Source organism: Pterocles gutturalis, unplaced genomic scaffold (assembly GCF_000699245.1).
Source record: "Pterocles gutturalis isolate BGI_N339 unplaced genomic scaffold, ASM69924v1 scaffold17511, whole genome shotgun sequence".
In the NCBI taxonomy this organism is placed as follows: Eukaryota; Metazoa; Chordata; class Aves; order Pterocliformes; family Pteroclidae; genus Pterocles; species Pterocles gutturalis.
This window is the reverse complement of record NW_010098191.1, coordinates 43,607-51,806: the sequence shown is the minus strand read 5'-3', so window position 1 is coordinate 51,806 and position 8,200 is coordinate 43,607.

Below are 8,200 nucleotides of genomic sequence, written 5' to 3'. Positions count from 1 at the left end.
TGTAGCCACTCAGAGCAACTGACTAATGTGTTTGAACACAGAACCAGAAACAGGAGAACTCTGTGAAATCATGGATGAGCTGATTTTTTTTTTTTTTTTAAAAAAAAAACACTCCTACAGTTTCCACAAAGTAAGAGTATCAGAACAGCAGCGCCAGGCTGGGGCACTGTAGTTATATCCATCACTGGTGTAGACACATCTTCATCAGAGAGGAAAATTAAAAGGCTACAGTCTTAACAATGGATCTTAACCAATGCAAACCAGCAGCTGAAGACAGTAAGATGTACAACTGGTCTGTAAGTAGGACACTGAAGAGAGACTGTAAAAGCAGACACAGCATGAGAACATACGTTGCAGGTATCTGACAGACTATGGAGGGAGATGCAGATTTCAAGGTTGAACAGAAAATAAAGTTCTATTTAGCAGTAGTTCACCATCTTTGATTTAGGAAACAGAAGCTGTATAAGCTCAGGGTGACATGTGAAAAGGTTGCTGCTGTCAGCAAGACCTATCTGGACCCAAGAACTACTGAAGAATCACTGGGTGGGGGAAGCACTGCCATGAAGATCTATAAATATATTCAGTGCCACTAGTTCTCAAATCCTGCTGGAATTAGAATCCTAGAATGGCTAGGTGTTCAAAGGACCCTAAAGATCATCGAGTTCCCACCCCCCTGCCATGGGCAAGGACAATTAACGCAGGCTGTGCCAGCAGCAGACACTTTCACCAAGGCAGGTGGTGTAAACTCCTTTGTTTGGAGCTGGAGCCTGCCATTTACAAAACACTTAATACCTCATGACTCAGTGAAAAAGACCATGTCTGAGCCACATGATCCACAGCTGATAATCTAAATGTAAAGGAATATACTTGATTGTGGCACCTTGATCAAATGTACCAAGCTCAAAGAAAAAAAAAAAAAGCCACTACCCTGCGTAGCTTCATGAGATGTATTGAGAAAAAATGCAAAATTCACATGAAAATCGCGTTTTTTTGTTGTTTTTTTTTTACCAAGCTCAAAGAAAAAAAAAAAAAGCCACTACCCTGCGTAGCTTCATGAGATGTATTGAGAAAAACTGCAAAATTCACATGAAAATCGCGGGTTTTTTTTGTTTTTTTTTTTTTTTTTTGCTTATAACTCTTCCCTTATTCAACAGTGCCCCTCCCCCTGAAGATGGCCAAGGACTGACAGGAAGCTCATGGCTCATGGAGTCTACTCTGGAACACGGGTCTCTGCACATGGTGTCATTCCCCGTGTAGACACAAAAGGCCTTTTCATACGAGGGAAGTTTTCGTTATAGCTGGAAACTGAACAACAGATTCACAGAACATTTCAACCACAAACCTCTCATCAATAACTGCAAAAAAAGTTCCAGCTGTTTAGACATCTTTGTTAAGGGATGGTGCTCACTTTCTTTGCAATGCTGTTTCTCAATTTCTGCTTTATGTCCCAAATTGTGCTTCATCAGGAAACAGCTGCGTGCATGCAGGTGCAGAATGAAAAGTCTCACAGGGAAAAACACTCTCTAAAGAGAAAATTTATTTTCAGTATTGAGGTCTAATAATAGAATTGCCCAGATCTCTAAATAAACAGAAAGAATTTAAGTAAAAATCAATTTCATCATACAGAATTCTCTTTAGAACTCATTTAGAATTCTAACTTCAGCTCCAAAAGCTGTCAGTTCTGTTTTCCTAATGCTGGATCTAGCAATTAATGCCTGCAAACCACACAAAAGCTGGTCTGTGCTCCACCCAGGGAGTGGAAGGAAAGCCGATCACCTCTGTCAGTAAGAGTTTCTGTGCTGGATTAAACTTATTACCAGCAAGATTCAAGAACTATGTTGTTCCAAATATACACGCTATCAGACGTTGGGTGGTTTTCACCTTAAGATGGGAAAGGGTTTAAATGTATAAAGACCCTGCCACATGAGAAGGCATTTTTATCTTCACTTATGCTCACCACCACTGTCCCTCTTGGCCAAAACCAAAGTCCTAATATACTTCATATGTAGAAGTGTCCTATAGTTCGCTGGAAGAAGAGTTAACATTTCTTTTGTTTGTCACTATAAAATAACATATTTCCTGATACGTAATGAGTCAGGCCCCTTATCTATCAAAACAGCAACACAGACACTGAACGAACATACGACAAATTCTCATTATTTACTACAAATATATAAAAACTGAAGTGAAATCAAATCAAATAACTTGACTACATGAAAGTTATGAAACAGTTTGTATTTTATACAGAGTATGTACACTGGTTTTGAAAATGTGGGTTTTATCCATGCAAATTTAATACAGAACGCTATTTACAAAAAATAACAGTATGAACATTTTTCAAAAGAAACATATATGTTGGAAGCTCCAGCAATAATGGAAGTTCTGAAAAAAGACTTAATACAGTATTGTACAAGTAGACAATCTTCAGAAGTGTGGAAGATGCACTTGAAAATAACATGAAACACAAAATGAATTAAATGCACTATCAAAAATGTTGCAAGTATATACACAATTTCAGCATCTATTTTAAAATGATCACTCCAACTGTGCCTCAGAACTACTTTTGTCATTTCCTGCACACATTTACATATTGATCATTTGGTTACACTGTGTTTTCCGAGTTGTCGAATCATGAGTTACATAATAAAATAACTTAATATCAACTAAATGATAATGGTAAAGCAATCACATTTTCCTTGTTCTACACATTACATAAAAGTATTCACATTATTCCCAACGTAATCCACCAAACAACTCTTTTGCAATACTTGCATGTGCCCCTCATGGGAATCAAAGCCTTGCATTACCTGCTGGTACAACGGACGTGAACAGTTGCAGCTGGGAATTCCCACAGTTGCAGCAATGCTTCATGAAACACATCGATTCAGTAAACACAACTGTATTAACATTTGCACGGGAAGAGTACAATCTTGCACATGCTCCAGAAAGCATATTAATACTGAACAATGGGAGTTCCCATGCCAGGAATGGCACAACTAAATCCTAAACAAACACAGCAATTCTGGAAAGATTTCATTGGTTCACTCATATTTAAAAATGAAACAAAACAAAAAACTGTCCTTGTGATTATTTCCAAATATTCTCCATTTCACAATCTGCCTTCATAAAACTGTTGTGGGGGAAAAAAACAACCCACACTTGCCTTATTTCACACAATTTTGAAAGAAGTGAGGAAATCCTCATTAGTGCCAAGAATTAATTTTAAATGACTGACTTCATGTTGTAGCTCAGTTACAAAATTATTGAGGGAACTATTCTGGTTTCACTGAAGTCATGGAATCACAGAATCATTTAGGTTGGAAAAGACTCTTAAGATCATTGAGTCCAACCATAAACATAACAGTGACAGAATGGAAAGTTTGCCAAAACAATTACATTTGCTGTCATTTTGAGCTATTCTTCTCCTTTAATATTTGCTAAGATACTAAAGGAGTCTTGAAAAGACTTTTTGGGTTTTTTTGTTTTAAAATTAGTATTCTGAAGCGTGTATGGAAAAACCACATTAAATTTTTTTCTTGGAAAATGTAGTTGGCTATACAGCATCTGAACTAAAAATGACTGATTATGTCATTTTTACAACAACTTGTATTCCTTCCATAGAAATTAATCAGGCAGCTTATAGCAATTTTGCCTCCCTTTGCCTCCCATGTTAAGAGAAAAAAAAAAGTCAAAAACCAATGAGGGAACAAATACTGCATATAGCCACAACTTCAAGATAATGTCAGAATTCTGCTATGTGAAATACTTAAAAGACAAATAAAGTGGCATTTTATTATGTAAGAAACACAGAAGCCAGAACTGCTCCTGTGCAGTTGCAAGTTTAAACTAAAATTCAGCTAATCACATACGTTCCCTGTTTTAACAGTCAAGATCAGCAGAAATTCTCTTCACAGGAAGAGAAAAATTATTTATCTTCATATTTATTTTACCGAAAAGATCTGTGCCATAAAATTCCTGATTAAAAATAAAAATACAGTTCACCTTTCCCTCCGTTTGTAAATGAATTACACATTTCCCACAGTGTGTTGTGTATGGAAGAAGAAACAGTATTACTGTTTTGATTCACTCACACGAGAGGACAAGTGACACTAACCTGGTCATGGTGCAATTTCAGTCAGTGAAGCTCTGCAGTTCCTAGAGCAAGCTTCCTCTGTCTCACTACATTCTTTGCCAGTGGAAGTTAAATACTGGTAAATATCTGCTTATCTAGTACTCTCAAGTAAAGTTATTGCTTTCCTTAGTGTTTTTATTCTGACTGGAAACATCTATTTAGAAGAATTCTCAGCCTATGCAGGAGGAGGCAGCAGCAGCATGAACCAAGGAGGCATTTCCTTCACAAGTTCCACCACAGAGGCTGGTCTCGTCATTACAAAGCCAGAGGGTGGTGCAAATGGCACCAGCTAGGTACCCTACCCGAGGCTTGGAAAGGGCAATGTTCTCTGCACAATCAACAATACTTTCTGCAGCACTGGAATAGAGCTATCCAAAATATACAGCCTTTGGGAAAACAAAGATGCCAAATTTCTTGTTATTGTAACCTCTATGGAAAGCTCCGTGTACTTAAGGATCCACCTCCCTCAGCATGAAGTACATACAAAACATCTATTTCTTACTCTACTCAATCTAAAGGCTTTTCATTGTGAAGTGATTCAATGTGAAATCAACTCAGAGCACCTTCTCCTTGAACAACTATACTTTGCCCCTTCCCATTCCTGGTCTTAATGACTTCTTTTTTATTCGAGAGTCACCTGGAAACAGGAAATATTCCGCCAGTTTTGTGTGTGTTGGGGTGGCGTTTTTGTTAATTTGCTTTTGTTTTTCAAGTAGAGGTCACTGTGTAATATGATGTACCTCTTGAAAGAAACACACATTAGCCTGGCTTAGTGACAAAAACAAGAAATTTGATTTACGAATACAAAATCATCTCCTATCAGCAGAAAGTGCTAAAATCTCCCACAAGTTGCTTTCAGGTGAAATCAGTTGAATTATTAATGTGCTTTATCTCTACACTGGTATACAGACCAATTCCGAGACAGGCAGACTGCAGCTGTATTAGGCACAGCAGCTACCTTTCATCCAAGGATTTAAGAAATCAGCAGAAGGAAGAAGTGCCAGACCTTTGTCCTTCTCTTCAATACTGAGACAACACGTGTAAATTTGGTTTTAGTGAAAACAGATGTGGTTCCATTTTTTGCTTGAATTTGGCTACAGATTTATGTCAAAACCCAAGAAGACTGCTGCTAAATGATAGGATATTTGAAATAAAGTTTTCAGTGCAGTAAATAACTGATGGTAGTCCTCACCTGCAATTTTATTGAGGTAACTTCTTCCCACAGCATGAAAGTTGTGCTTCAAAGTAATTTTTCCTACTATCTTAATACTGTATATGGCATATCAGAAAATTTGTATTAAATGAATCAGTGTAATATTTTACAGCTTCTTTTGTCTTACCAGAGATCACTGTTTTTAGTCAATAATTTGACACTACAATAGTGACAAACAAGTTCAAGCCATGTTTGCTATGGTCTTCTGCCATCAACCAAAAATGTGAAATCTTTACTGAAGTCAAGAGCAAAACTTGCACTGATCTCGGTGCAATTGTGATGATTCATGTCATAGTTATTTATTGTTTCAAATGTATTCCTCTATGTTTTATAATAATTTTAGCTCTTGGTTATATTTTGGAAGGCCTCCAGAAACATGGGTATAGATGGTTTTCTGCATCCCCAGCAGTGGCCCTGCCAGCACACTGGATTGGCAGTGTTACACAATAGATGTGAAGCATTTCTGAGATCCTACGTGGGAAGTCATCACACTTTACAGTTATTTTAATGCCACTGCTTTAATTTCTCACTACATATGGGACATTATTGCTTAAATGAAAGATCACTCACGTGCGACATACTGCATCGAATGACATAAAAACTAGAAAAAATACACAAGGCCAGAAGCCTTGTCAGTAAGGTGATTTACTCTGTAATTTACAGTTCATACGACATTACTGCAGGAACTTTGTATAGCATTCACAATACAAAAGCACTCTACCTAGTTACCTCTTAATTTAGGAAACCTTAATGAAGTTTCCTAAAGCTTTTAATGTTAACTTTGCTTTACATCCAAAGTAAAAATGGAGCAACTAAAACAGGTCTGTTTTTAACCATCCCATCAGCTGTACCAAGTATTAAGTAATGACACTGCATCCTAAATAAAACAGGAAAAAGATATCTCAAACATACGAAATGTTGGGAGCAGGGATTCTGGAATCGCCATTAGTTCACCAATGCCACTGGAGCGATTTCTTTCAAAAAAAAAAAAAGTACAGAGGAAGGAGGAAAGTGCCATGCAGTAATGAACAGTGTGAAGTCACTAGATCTGTGAACAAACAAAAATAAATAAGAAGATGCTGTAAATCAAATAGAAAGGGAGAAAGGGAATAGCAGACAAATTCTTTTACAGAGAAGACAGCAACAATTCCCACTGGCTGCTTTAAAATTAAAACTTAAAATTCTAAACTTTAGCATCTTTTTGCAGGTGTTCCTAAAAAAAAAAACCACAATGGGAACAGTGAATTGTAGCAAGGCTTTAGATTATTATTAAAGAAAGATGAGAAATGATTCATCCATACACTGTGGACCTTTTCTCAGATTGCTCCTAAAGATATGTGAAGACCTTAATCTTTGTAATGCTACAAAGGAAGCCCTGCAAGAATCATGATTATCCTTCCCCATAAGCAGGAAGGAGGCCATAACAATTTCCAATGCATGTTTTCAAAGCAAGCCTGTTTCTAGCAAGTTTGTGGTGAAGAACTCCAGAATACTAAAAAAAAAAATAAAAATTGTTATTTTAGTAGTTTTCAACTTCAGAGATACAGTTTAAAATGAGTACATTAATTTCATATCCTGTTTTCAAGCTACTTAGGAAATAACCTAAGCTTAAAAAAATGGTAAACATCTCGCGTGCTACATCAAGGGAATTTTAGATGTCTACACTGTGATGTAACTTCTTTCCTACTAGAAGAAAATTGATAAAGTTACTTTAAGATCAGAAAACATCTAAATATGACAATGAAAGTGCAGCTCAGTTTAAGCCAGATATCTGAAAGTCACAATTTACAGTTAACAATCCTATGCCAAACATACTCAAATAGAACTTTGTCATTGTTGTCAATACCATAGCAAGGAACTGAAATACACTACTTCTTTTTGAAGGGTTGTATTCTTCAAATGGAGGAGGCAACAAGCATTTTGCTTAATGAATTATATTACTTTCTCATTTTAGTCTTAGTGTGACATTTCAGATCCTGCCTTTGCTGAAAAATAGAGATTGAAATTGTTAAAAGGAGTGTTATGTGATTGATTTAAAAACCAATTAGAGAGATATGAAATACCATATCTCAAAGGTCAAAGCAATCCAGTTTCCTTAAACAAGTATTTATGTAACCTAAGATTTGTATCTAGGATTTGGCAAATGAAGTTTTACACCAGCCTCTCCATGTTCTGTATTTTAAGAAAACACTATATAAACAACAGTGGTTTTTAACTATTACACATGAATCCACTTGTTTAAATGGATTTAAAAATATTTTATCTTTAAAACGAATAACTTGTCATCAGAAAAAAGTTGTTTTTCCTCTCAGCTATTGATATAAGGACTGTAGTAAATGAAGCAAGAAGTAAATGATACCCCTCCCTCATTCTTTGATGAATTATATTAGATAGGGCCTTGATCAGTTGGAAAGAACAGAATAAAATCTCGTTACATGCTTGGCAAACATACCCCTCAATCAAAATTGACTTAGCCTGAAATAGAAAATCTCTGACAGTAAGAACTTTTTTTTTAAATTAAGCTACTGATTCATGAAGAACAAACTAATGCGAACAGATTTAATACTACAATTATGAAATTATTTGCAATTTGTTTGGAGAAGAACAACTGTGTATGGTTTCAGAAAGTTCTCAAAACACCACGAATTTGTGCAGAAGCAAACAAATACATAAACTCAGAAGTTTCAAAAAACCACCACAGTGGAAATTTTCCTTTTTCACATTTATCCAGAAAAGTCTAATGTCTCAGCACAGTGACATTTGTACAAAGTGATTTGTGTGCTATGCCACATTTGTGTAAATTAAACAATAAATCCCATAAACAATAAATCCCATAAACAATAAAGAGATAAACA